The following is a 13,281-nucleotide window of genomic DNA, read 5'->3' as shown; positions in this document are numbered from 1 at the left end:
ATATACAACAACAACAACAACAACAAATGGGGGTAGGGAGTGATGGAATAAATTATTTTTATCAATTCTTTTTTTTTTTTTTTTTTTTTTTTGAGACAGAGTATGGCTCTGTCACCTAGGCTAGAGTACAGTGGCGTGATCTTGACTCACTGCAACCTCCACCTCCTGGGTTCAGGCAATTCTCCTGCCTCAGCCTCTGGAGCAGCTGAGATTTATAAGCTTATAAGCATGCCAACATGCTCAGCTAATTTTTGTATTTTAGTAGAGATGGGGTTTTACCATGTTGGCCAGGCTGATCTCGAACTCCTGACCTCAAGTGATCTGCTCGCCTTGGCGTCCCAAAGGGCTGGTATTACAGGTGTGAGCCATCACTCCGTTTCTTTTGGGCAATTCTTTCAGCTGCAAGATTCTGTGCTTCTGTGGTGTCAGATTTATCAATGTAACTTAATAGTTCCCTACTTCTTCTTCTTCTTTTTTTTTTTTTAAAGGAACACCACTAAAAAGGACAGGAAATAAAACTGTACCATATCTGGGAATTTCAATTAAAAGTTGTAGGCAACAGGGCCGGGCGCGGTGGCTCAAGCCTGTAATCCCAGCACTTTGAGAGGCCGAAACGGGTGGATCACGAGGTCAGGAGATGGAGACCATCCTGGCTAACACGGTGAAACCCCGTCTCTACTAAAAAATACAAAAAACTAGCCGGGCAAGGTGGCGGGCGCCTGTAGTCCCAGCTACTCAGGAGGCTGAGGCAGGAGAACGGCGTGAACCCGGGAGGCGGAGCTTGCAGTGAGCTGAGATCCGGCCACTGCACTCCAGCCTGGGCCACAGAACGAGACTCCGTCTCAAAAAACAAACAAACAAACAAAAAACTTGTCGGCAACATCTCCATATTTAGATACTGAAAAGAAAATACTAAAATTTCAGTTCAAGACAACATAAATGTGCCAAGCTAGTTGTATTAACTAGGAGCCGTGTATTGAGCAAAACTAGAATTGCTGGGCGTGGTGGCGTGCACCTTGTAGTTCCAGTTACTCCAGAGGCTGAAGTGGGAGGATCACTTGTGCCCAGGAGTTTGAGGCTGCAGTGTATTGTGATTATGCCTGTAAATAGCCACTGAATTCCAACCTGGGCAACGTAGTGAGACCCTGCTCTAAAATAATAATAGTAATAATCTTAAATTATCTTACTTTTCTTTTTTTTTTTTGAGCAGAGTCTCACTCTGTTGCCCAGGCTGGGGTGCAGTGGTGCGATCTCTGCTCACTGCAACCTCTGCCTCTCAGACTCAAGCAATTCTCATGCCTCAGCCTCCCAAATAACTGGGATTACAAGTGTGTGCCACCCTGCTTGGCTAATTTTTGTATTTTTAGTAGAGATGGGGTTTCGCCTTGTTGGCCAGGTCGGTCTCAAGCTCCTGGCCTCAAGTCATCCACCTGCCTTAGCCTCCCAAAGTGTTAAGTTATCTTAAGATACTTGTGCCAGAGATCAGCACTAAACATGTGTTCTTGATTTTTTTGAACCCCTTTCAGTTTAACACATACTCTTGTGGGCCACTTGAACAATCACAATTCATTTTTTCACACGTAGTAACAAACCTAACTTGAGTAAAACACGTTTTATTTTCAGTTTGCATATTTTGAAATACATAATTATAATATGTATGGGTTTTTGTTTTTTGTTGTTTTTTTTTTTGAGATGGAGTCTCACTCTGTCACCCAGGCTGGAGTGCAGTGGCGTGATCTCACCTCACTGCAAGCTCCGCCTCCCGGGTTTACACCATTCTCCTGCCTCAGCCTCCTGAGTAGCTGGGACTACAGGTGCCCGCCACCACACCTGGCTAATTTTTTTGTATTTTTAGTAGAGATGGGGTTTCACGTGTTAGCTAGGATGATCTCGATCTCCTGACCTTGTGATCTTCCCGCCTTGACCTCCCAAAGTGCTGGGATTACAGGCCTGAGTCACCGCGCCCGGCCTACTCCACCTTGAAGGGGTGGCCTGCCCCTCCACACGTGTGGGCGTTTCTCGTTAGGTGGAACGAGAGACTTGAGAAAAGAAATACTTCCTCTGTTTTGAACAAGAGACTTGAGAAAAGAAATACTTTCCACACCTGTGGGCGTTTCTCGTTAGGTGGAACAGAGACTTGAGAAAGAAATTCTTTCTCTACACTTTGAGAAACAAAGTATAGAGAAAGAAAAAGTGGGCCCAGGGGACTGCCGCTCAGCATACAGAGGACCCACGCCGGCACCGGTCTCTGAGTTCCCTCAGTATTTATTGATCATTATCGTTACCATCTTAGAAAAAGGGAAGTGGCAGGATAACAGGATCATCGTAGGGAGAAGGTCAGCAGTAAGACATATGAATAAAGATCTCTGTGACATAAGTTTAAGGAAAAGTGCTGTGACTTGATATGCATATGTAAACATCTCCATAAACCTTTTTAGTGCATAAAGAGCAGCATTGCGCTAGCAAGTCCCACCTTTCTCCCTAAGGCGGTTTTCTCCCATCTTAGTAAATAGAACATATAATCGGGTTTTACACCGAGATGTTCCATTGCCCAAGGGCGGGCAGGAGACAGATGCTTTTCTCTATCTGAACTGCCAAGAGGCCTTCTTTCCTCTTATACTAATCCTCCTCAACACAGACCCTTCACGGGTGTCAGGCTGGGGGAGGATCAGGTCTTTCCCTTCCCACGAGGCCATATTTCAGGCTACCACATGGGGAGAAACCTTGGACAATACCTAGCTTTCCTAGACAGAGGTCCCTGCGACCTTTGGCAGTGTACGTGTCCCTGGGTACTTAATAAGAGAATGGTGATGACTTTTCACAAGCATACTGCTTTCAGGCACTTGTTTAACAAAGTACACCCTGCACAGCCCCAAATGCTTTAAACCTTGAGTCACCACAGCACATGTCTCTTGCAAGGACAAGGTTGGGGGTAGGGTCACAGATTAACAGCATCTCAAATATAGAACAAAATGGAATTTCTTATGTCTACTTCTTTCTATATAGACACAGTGACAGTCTGATCTCTCTTTTCCCCACACAACTTAATTATTTAAGAAAATTTGTGATTTCTTAGCTGGGTGCAGTGGCTCACGCCTGTAATGCCAGCACTTTCGGAGGCCGAGGTGGGCGGATCACGAGGTCAGGAGATCAAGACCATCCTGGCTAACATGGTGAAACCCATCTCTACTAATACAAAAACTTAGCTGGGCGTGGTGGCGGGTGCCTGTTGTCCCAGCTACTCGGGAGGCTGAGGCAGGAGAATGGCGTGAACCCGGGAGGAGGAGCTGGCAGTGAGTTGAGATGGCGCCACTTCACTCCAGCAGGGGTGACAGAGCGAGACTGCGTCTCAAAAAAAAAAAAAAAAAAAGAAAAAGGAAAAAAAAGAAAGAAAATTTATGATTTCTTAATGTATAAATTTAAGTTGATGTTTGTGGATCATACTATGAAATGAAAAGTAAATAAGGCTGCCTTTCTAGCTAATTTTTAAGTTATTATGGTTTAAGGATTAAGAATTATTTTATCTTGGCCCGGCATGATGGCTCACGCCTGTAATCCCAGCACTTTGGGAGGCCGAGGCGGGCGGATCATGAGGTCAGGAGATCAAGACCATCTTGGCTAACAAGGTGAAACCCCGTCTCTACTAAAAATACAAAAAATTAGGGCCGGGCGCGGTGGCTCAAGCCTGTAATCCCAGCACTTTGGGAGGCCGAGACGGGCGGATCACAAGGTCAGGAGATCGAGACCATCCTGGCTAACACGGTGAAACCCCGTCTCTACTAAAAAATACAAAAACCTAGCCGGGCGAGGTGGCGGGCGTCTGTAGTCCCAGCTACTCGGGAGGCTGAGGCAGGAGAATGGCGTAAACCCGGGAGGCGGAGCTTGCAGTGAGCTGAGATCCGGCCACTGCACTCCAGTCTGGGTGACAAAGCGAGACTCTGTCTCAACAAACAAACAAAAAAAAAATTAGCTGGGCATGGTGGCGGTTGCCTGTAGACCCATCTACTCAGGAGTCTGAGGCAGGAGAATGGCGTGAACCTGGGAGGCAGAGGTTGTAGTGAGCCGAGATTGTGCCATTGCACTCCAGCCTGGGTGACAGGGCGAGACTCTGTCTCAAAAAAAAAAAAAAAAAAAAAGAGTTATTTTATCTTATGTAATGGGGTTGTTCATTGCTAAACACGAGCTGCCCAACCCATGGAAACAATTTGGAGTTTTCCAAATGTTTATGAACAAAGCTAAACTATTGCTTTTCTATAATGTGTGTGCTTGTGTATGTATGTTTATGTGTGTGGTGGGGGTGTTTTCTGTGTCTGCATTATTTGGAAAATTTGGGGGCAACATCAAGACTGAACAGAGACTGATTTCATTAATTCCACGATCTTAATGCAGTATGTTTCCCAAAATGCAATGGAGAGGCTGAGGGCGAAGGCTCACAGCTGTAATCCCAGCACTTTGGGAGATGAGGTGGGCAGATCATTTGAGGCCAGAAGTTCAAGACCAGCCTGGCCAACATGGTGAAACCCTTTCTCTACCAAAAATACAAAAATTAGCGGGTGTGGTGGCATACACCTATAATCCCAACTACTTGGGGGGCTGAGGCAGGAGAATCACTTGAATGCAGGAAGCAGAGATCACAGTAAGCCAAGATCGCACCACTGTAACAGGGTGAGACTCTGTCTCAAAAAAAGAAAAAAAGAAAAAGTAATGGAGAGAAGCTGGGGTAAATGGGTTGGCCCAGTGCTTGCCAGAAATACAATTTTACCTTTGAATCCTGAATATAGAAGCAATGAGATTCTGGAAACCCAGTTACACTTTAACTGGCTGTGCAATTTATCCCCTGGAGACTAGCACCGCAGTTTGAGAGAATAATCTATGAATTATCAAAAAGTCTTGTCTAGGGTTAAGAGTGTATTATTGGTCGAGCACAGTGGCTGACACCTGTAATCCCAGCACTTTAGGAGGCCAAAACGGGCAGATCATCTGTGGTCAGAAGGCAGATCATCTGTGGTCAGCCTGGCCAATGTGGTGAAATCTTGCCTCTACTAAAAATACAAAAATTAGCCAGGTGTAGTTGCTGCATGCCTGTAATCCCAGCTACTCGGGAGGCTGAGGCAGGAGAATCGCTTGAACCTGGGAAGTGGGGGTTGCAGTGAGCTGAGATCTTACCACTGCATTCCAGCCTGGGTGACAGAGTGAGACTCCATCTCATAAAAAAAAAGGAAAAAGAAAAAGAAAGAAAGAAAGAACGTGCTATTAGGTATAATTTACAATACGTAATTTATATTTTTAATAAATACTTGGTTTTAAAATGTCTTTTGGAAATTTGGCATAGATATTGAACAGTGAATGCCAATATGTTTTTAAAGGCTTTGGAAGGAATCAAGTGTATTCATTCAACTTATTCAATAAATATTTATTGACAGCTACAATATCCCAAGAACTGGGATAGGTCAGTGAGCAAAATGGATGAGGACCCTTGTGATGCTTAGGGAAGACAAACAATAGCAATAGACATGCTAAATAATCAAAGTAAACAATAGATTCTAAGGCAATAATAACAGGGAATTTTAAAAAAGAAATAGAACAGGACAAGAAGGAGTACTAGTGACTACAGGAGTGTTGTAATTATTTTTTCTTTTTTTTTTTTTTTTTTTGAGACTAAGTCTCTCTCTTGTTCCCCAGGCTGGAGTGCAATGGTGTAATCTCAGCTCACCGCAATCTCTGCCTCCCGGATTCAACTGATTCTCCTGCATCAGCCTCCCGAGTAGCTGGGATTACAGGTGCCTGCCACCACGCCCAGCTAATTTTTGGATTTTTTAGTAGAGATGGAATTTCACAACGTTGGCCAGGCTGGTCTTGAACTCCTGACCTCAGGTGATCCGCCCACCTCGGCCTCCCAAAGTGCTGGGATTACAGGCGTGAGCCATCGCGCTGGCCAGGAGTGTTATAATTTTAAATAGGATGGTCAAGGTAGGTCTCATTGGGAAGGGACATTTGTTCAAAGACTTGAAAAAAGATGGGGGATTTAGCCATGTGATCATGAGGGAAGAGGCTCTTAAGCAAGAGGAATAACACATGCAAAGGCTCCAAGGAAAAAGTGAGCCTGGTGTATCTGAGAAACAGCAACTAGGCCAGTGTGCCTGAAGGAGAGTGAGCAATAAGGAGAGTGGAGGGGGATGACAATAGAGGCAGCCAGAGCCAGAGTAGGTAGAGCTTTATAGGCCATTGTAAGGACCTTGCTTTTTCTCTAGATCAAGATGTCTCAGTCTCAGCACTATTGATGTTTTCGGATAGATAATCCTTTTTTGTAGATGATTGCCTAGCTGAAAACATTGGAAAATGTTAAGAAGCATCCTTGGGGCTGGGCCTAGTGGCTCATGCCTGTAATCCCAGCACTTTGGGAGGCTGAGATAGGTGAATCATCTGAAGTCAGGAGCTTGAGATCAGCCTGGCCAACATTGTGAAACCCCGTCTCTAGTAAAAATACAAAAGTTAGCCAGACATGGTGGCACACACCTGTAATCCCAGCTACTCAGGTGGCTGAGGCATGAGAATTGCTCAAGCCTGGGAGGTGGAGGTTGCAGTGAGCAGAGATGGCACCACTGCACTCCAGCCTGGCTGACAAGAGCAAAACTCTGACTCAAGAAAAAAAAAAAAAAAAAAGGCCGGGCACGGTGGCTCAAGCCTGTAATCCCAGCACTTTGGGAGGCCGAGACGGGCGGATCACGAGGTCAGAAGATCGAGATCATCCTGGCTAACACGGTGAAACCCCGTCTCTACTAAAAAAAAAAAATACAAAAAACTAGCCGGGCAAGGTGGTGGGCACCTGTAGTCCCAGCTACTGGGGAGGCTGAGGCAGGAGAATGGCGTGAACCCGGGAGGCAGAGCTTTCAGTGAGCTGAGATCGCGCCACTGCACTCCAGCCTGGGCGACAGAGCAAGACTCCGTCTCAAAAAAAAAAAAAAAAAAAAGAAGCATCCTTGGCCTCTTCCTACTTGATGCTAGTAGTCCCCTGCCAGTGTGACAGCCAAAAATGTCTCCAGACATTGTTAAATGTCCCCTAGAGAAAAATCCTCCTCTCCTCTGACCCTTGTCAAGAACAACTAGCCTACATAATATCAAAAGCCTTTGGAGAATTGTTAATAAAGGAGTGACATCTGACATGCTTTAAAACAACTTTATTTATATATAATTATGTACCATAAAATTCACCTACAGTGTAAAATCTATGGGTTTTAGTATACATATGTAGGCAGCCACCACCAGAATCTATTTTAGAATGCTGTAATCACCCCCAAAAGAATCTTGTACCCATTATCAGTCAGTCACTCCTCATTTCCATTCTTTTGAATGTGGATATCCAATTGTCCCAGCACCTATTGTCGAAAAGATTATCTTTCTGATTGAATTGTTTTGGCAGCCTTGTCAAAAATGAATAGGTCATAATAGGAGAATTTATTTTTGAACTTTCATTCCTATTCCATTGATCTATATGTCATCCCTACACTACCACCACACTGTTTTGATTATTGTAGCTTTGTAGTAGATTTTGAAATCAGGAAGTGAGAGTCCCAAAATTTGCTCTTCTTTTTCAATATTGTTTTGGCTATTCTAGTTCCCTTACATTTGCATATGAATTTTAGAATCAGCTCATCAATTTCTGAAAAAAAATCCAGTTAGGATTTTTTATAGGGATTGCATTGAATCTGTAGATCAATTTGGGGAATATGTCCATTTTAATAATAATCTGATCTATCGGGAGGATCACGAGGTCAGGAGATCGAGACCATCCTGGCTAACACGGTGAAACCCCGTCTCTACTAAAAAATACAAAAAAATAGCCGGGCGAGGTGGCGGGCGCCTGTAGTCCCAGCTACTCGGGAGGCTGAGGCAGGAGAATGGCGCAAACCCGGGAGGCGGAGCTTGCAGTGAGCTGAGATCCAGCCACTGCACTCCAGCCTGGGCGACTGAGCCAGACTCCGTCTCAAAAAAAATAATAATAATAATAATAATAATCTGATCTATGAACATAGGAGGCCTTTCCATTTATTTAGATCTGCTTTAATTTCTTTCAATGGTATTCTATAGTTTCCATTGTATAAGTCTTGCACTTCTTTTGTTAAATTTATTCCTGAATACATTATTTCTTGATGTTATTGTACAAGGAATTGTTTTCTTCGTTTGGAGAACAGCCTGTTGCATGGCAAGAGTAATGCCATTTTCAAGCCAAACATACATAATGACCCATATTTGACTCCTGCATACCAAGGCAGTCCCACAGAAACAATGCCTGTAGCATAGATAACCCCTCACGAAGATGCTTATCTAACTTCCCCAGTGGTCAAGAGTTTTGCAAGAGTGTCTGAGACATGACTAACTGCACACGTTTTACAAAAAAAAAAAAAAACAAAAAAAACCCCACAAAACTTGCTACATAAAGGGTATTTTCTGGAGGACAGGTGCAAGTGTCCACTGTCTTGTAGCTGCCCGAGACAAGGCTCTGTTCTACCCATCCTCACTTTCTTCCCCTGACCCATTCCCCAATGGGAAGCTTTTAAAAAATAACTCTATTAAAAGACGTTTTTCCTCTCTTGTGCTTACCTTCATATTTCTAAATAACATACTATGCCACCATTCCTTGATTTGTCTATTTTTGGGTTAAGCTAACACAATCCTCCTCTTCTCTCAATACAGTTATAGGACTGACTGTTTTAGGTCCTCTCTCTCCCTTTTTTTTTTTTTTTTTTTTTTTTTTTTTTGAGATGGAGTCTTGCCTTGTAGCCCAGGCTGGAGCCGCAGTGGCTTAATCTCTGCTCACTGCAAGCTCCGCCTCCTGGGGTTTCAAGCGATTTTCCTGTCTTGGCCTCCCTAGTAGCTGGGACTACAGGCTCTAGCCACCACGCTAGGCCAATTTTTTTTATTTTTAATAGAGACGGGTTTTCACCATGTTAGCCAGGATGGTCTTGATCTTCTGACCTCGTGATCCACCCGCCTCGGCCTCACAAAGTGCTGAGATTACAGGCATGAGCCACCGCGCCTGGCTTTTTTTTTTTTTTTTTTTGAGATAGAGTCTCGCTCTGTGCCCCAGGCTGGAGTGCAGTGGCCTGATCTTGGCTCACTGCAACCTCCACCTCCCGGGATCAAGCGATTCTCTTGCCTCAGCCACCTGAGTAGCTGGGATTACAGGCGTATACCACCATGCCCGGCTAATTTTTGTGTTTTTAGTAGAGATGGGGTTTCACCATGTTGGCCAGGCTGGTGTCGAACTCCTGACCTCGTGCTCCGCCCACCTTGGCCTCCCAAAGTGCTAGGATTACAGGCGTGAGCCACCGCGCCCGGCCCGACTCCTCGTTTTTTTTTTTAAATGCAGATATCAGAGACTTTCCCTTCCCTTTCAGCATTTTTCCCCAGGCTCACCTTCCGACTTCTATCATGTGTAGTTTCACTTTTACACAATCAGGATGGAAAACATTTACATTCAGTCTTTTGTGCTTTGTCTGTAAGTTGATTCCAAGTTGAAATCAGCAGGGACTACTTCCATTCACTATGTAATTATGCAGAGCAAAGGCAAGCCATAAATTATAATTTATATAAATTAATTTATTTCCTTTCTTGTTTAGGGTTTTATTGGCTTTTTAAAATTATTATGAAAGCTGTTATGACAAAATATGAGCAAAGGAAGCCACTTTTCGCCTACTGACAGGAAATAAAGTAGGTTTTTTGTTTTACAAGGTCACTTAACCAATGTCAATGGATGTAAAAATTCAAAGGGAGATGAATAAATTCAAATGTTATTTTTGTATTTATTTATAAAAATAAATAAGAATAAATATAAATTTCATATTTATTATAAAAATAAATATAAATTTAAGATATTTGATAACTTATGGGACGTCTCAGTTTGTGCTTTAAAAAGGGCGCACGGCGAGCAGCGGCGGCGGCGCAGAGAGGCACAGCAGAGCTTTTCCTGGTTTCGGATTCCAGGGGCCGGATGGTGAACTCCTCCCTGCAGCGATCCTCAAAAGCCAGGGCTTTGCCCGGGAGAAGAAAGGGGATCAAAGCCAGCGTCACCGTCCACGCCAGCCGCACCAGGCCGCTCCTCAGCCTGCACAGCCGCAGCGGCCGCAGCAGCGAGAGTTCCAGGGTCTCCCTCCGCTGCTGTAGTAACCGGGGCCCGGGGTCTCGGTGGTGCTCCTGACGCCCCTCGCGCACCCCAATGCCCCTCGCCCACCCCTGAAGATTCCGGGTAGGCGAGGGAATCGTCAAAGGGATCACAATCTTTCAGCTAACTTACTCTACTCCTATGATCGGCTGAACGTAACAGAGATTCTAACGTCCAACGACAAGACGAGGATTCTCAACTGGTCCGTTCTAGGCTCACAGATGCCAAACGCATTAACTGGCGAGCCGTGCTGAGCGGCCGCAGCCTCTGCATCGAGATCCCTGGCGGTGCGCTGTCCCAGGGGAGCGAGGACAGCTTTGCAGTTCTCCAGCACTTAGCCGAGGAGCAGCTGCGCGCCGACCATGTCTTCATTTGCTTCCACAAGAACCACGAAGACACAGCCACCTTGCTCCGGACCTTCAGCTTTTGGGACTTTGAGATTGTGCGACCGGGGCATCCCCCCTTGTCCCCAAGAGACCCGACGCTTTCTTCATGGCCTACACGTTGGCGAGGAGGAGTAGCGGCCGCGGCGGGGCTGGGCATCGAGTTCCTGGGGCTGCCCCGGCGTCTGCCGGGTGAGTGGGAACGGTAGACTCGCTCATCTCTCCTGGGTTTGTCCACATGTTGTAACTGTGCAAATGAATGCTAAAAAGGAAAAAAAAAAAAAAATCAGCCCGGCATGGTGGCGCATGCCTGTAATTCCAGCTACTTGGGAGGCTGAGGCAGGAGAATTTCTTGAACCCAGGAGGCGGAGGTTGCGGTGAACCAAGATCGTGCCGTTGCACTCCAGACTGGGCAACAAGAGTGAAACTCCGTCTCAAAAAAAAATAAAAAATAAAAAATAAAAAAATAAAAAAATAACGAAAAGAAAAAAAACAGAAAAAAAGAAATGAAAATTGAGGCATGATATGTTGGAAGATATAAGTGCCATTAATAGAGCAGAATAAGAGGGATCAGGAATGTTGGAGAGGGAGGATTGTAATGTTAAATAAATTAGGATTTTGATGTAGAATTTTAATTTTATTTAGAATTATTATTTGTATTACAGTAAGATAAAAATAACGAGATTGGAGTTAAATTGAATCTATGACTCTGAAAAGTCTCATTCAGTCAATGAAATGGTTAAATGTTTGCTTTGTTTTTGGCCCTGCTGACACCCTATGGTCACTGAAGATGACACTTTGCAGCCCTGGTGCCTAAATCCTCCATGAAAAACCTTCATGAAAAGAGCGGCCAGTGCCAAATCTCCAGGCAGAGAAATGCCTGATACATTTTGTAACTGATGGGAAGGAGAAATTTTGGAGGGATTTCAAGTATAATGTTTGGGGAAGCAAACAGGGTGGTTGCAGGAGTCAAACGGGAAGGTCTAAGAATAAAGTTTTCATGCCCAGGGACAGTCAAACCATGACAGGTTGAATATGGAAATCAATGCCTATCACCAACTGGAACAAGTTAAATCTATATATGCACCCTGAATCCAGGATAATATGAAATAAAGAGATGTTAACATGAGGTATGGTTAAAATATCGTTACAATGTAGAAGTAAATTATCAATATATGTTTATAAACATTTGAGAATATTATTTATTAAGTCAAATTATGAAAGTTCCACCTTACAGCTATGGTCATGACTTGAGTAAACAATCACAATTATTACCATTTAAGGAAGCACTGTCCAATAGAAATAAAAATGTGAGGCAGTGGCTCACGCCCGTAATCCCAGCATTTTGGGAGGCTGAGGTGGGCAGATCAAGAGGTCGGGAGATCCCGACCATCCTGACTAACACAGTGAAACCCTATCTCTACTAAAAATACAAAAATTAGCTGGGTGTGGTGGCGGGCACCTGTAACCCCAGCTGCTCGGGAGGCTGAGGCAGAAGAATAGCTTGAATCTCATACAAGGTCTCCTCCTCTTCCTCCTCTTCTTCTTCTTCTTCTCCCTTTCCTTCTCCCTCCCCCTCCCCTGCTCCTCCCCCTCCCCTGCTCCTCCCCCTCCCCTGCTCCTCCCCCTCCCCCTGCTCCTCCCCCTCCCCCCTCCTTCTTCTTCTTCCTCCAGGGTCTTGCTCTGTCACCCAGGCTGACATACTGAAGTATACTGGCATAATCATAGCTTACTGCAGTCTTGAACTCCTGAGCTCAAATAATCCTCCCACCTCAGCCTCCTGAATACCTGAGACTACAGGTGCACAACAACATGTCTGGCTAATTTTTACGTTTTTTGTAGAGACAAAGTCTGCCTATGCCTAGGCTAGTCTTAAACTCCTGGCCTCAAGCAATCCTCCTGCCTCAGACTTCCAAAGCACTGGAATTATAGGTATAGGCCATCATACCCAGCTTTGTACTAAGTCTTTGAAATCTGGTGTGTATTTTACTCTTTTTTTTTTTTTTTGAGACAGAGTTTTACTCTGCTGCCCAGGCTGCAGTGCAGTGGCATGGTCTCGGCTCACTGCAGCCTCCACCTTCTGGGTTCAAGTGATTCTCCTGCCTCAGTCTTCTGAGTAGCTGAGATTACGGGCATGCACCACCATGCCCAGCTAATTTTTGTATTTTTAGTGGAGACGGGGTTTCACCATGTTGGCCAGGCTGGTCTCGAACTCCTGACCTCAGATCATCCATCCGCCTCGGCCTCCCAAAGTGCTGGGATTACAGGCGTGAGCCACATGCCCGGCCAACTCTTCTCAATTTGTATTAGTCATATTTCACTAAAACTGTGATGCTGGCATAAAGACAGACATATTGCTATATGTGGCCACAGGTTACCATATTGGACAACACAACCATAGGGCCTGAAAAATTAGGTGCTTGCCAGGCACAGTGGTGTGCACCTGTAGTCCCAGCTACCCAGGAGGCTGAGGTGGGAGGATCATTTGAGCCCAGGTGTTCGAGGTTGCAATGAACTATGATGGCACCACTGCATTCCAGCCTGGATGACAGAGGAACACTCAATCCATGCTTATTGTGATAACAAATTCCCCATGTATCCAAGTTGTAAAGAAAGGTAAGATGTACCTAATGAAGATGTGGGCTTCATAAGAAATCACAGAAATATCTGTTTATAATGATAGCCAATATTTATTTAGCACTTTATATGCACCAGGCACTGTATCAGGAGCTTCAC

At 44.8% G+C, this 13,281-nt stretch overlaps 1 pseudogene; it reads left to right on the top strand.

Moving 5' to 3' along the window:
• Nucleotides 1–9,576: 9,576 nt before the first annotated feature.
• On the top strand, nt 9,577–11,687 carry LOC102117542 (ornithine decarboxylase antizyme 1 pseudogene; annotated as a pseudogene).
• The last annotated feature ends 1,594 nt before the right edge of the window (nt 11,688–13,281 follow it).

This window comes from Macaca fascicularis, chromosome 1 (assembly GCF_037993035.2).
Source record: "Macaca fascicularis isolate 582-1 chromosome 1, T2T-MFA8v1.1".
Classification (NCBI taxonomy): domain Eukaryota; kingdom Metazoa; phylum Chordata; class Mammalia; order Primates; family Cercopithecidae; genus Macaca; species Macaca fascicularis.
The sequence above is the reverse complement of the archived record's forward strand: the minus strand, read 5'-3'. Positions and strand labels throughout refer to the sequence as shown.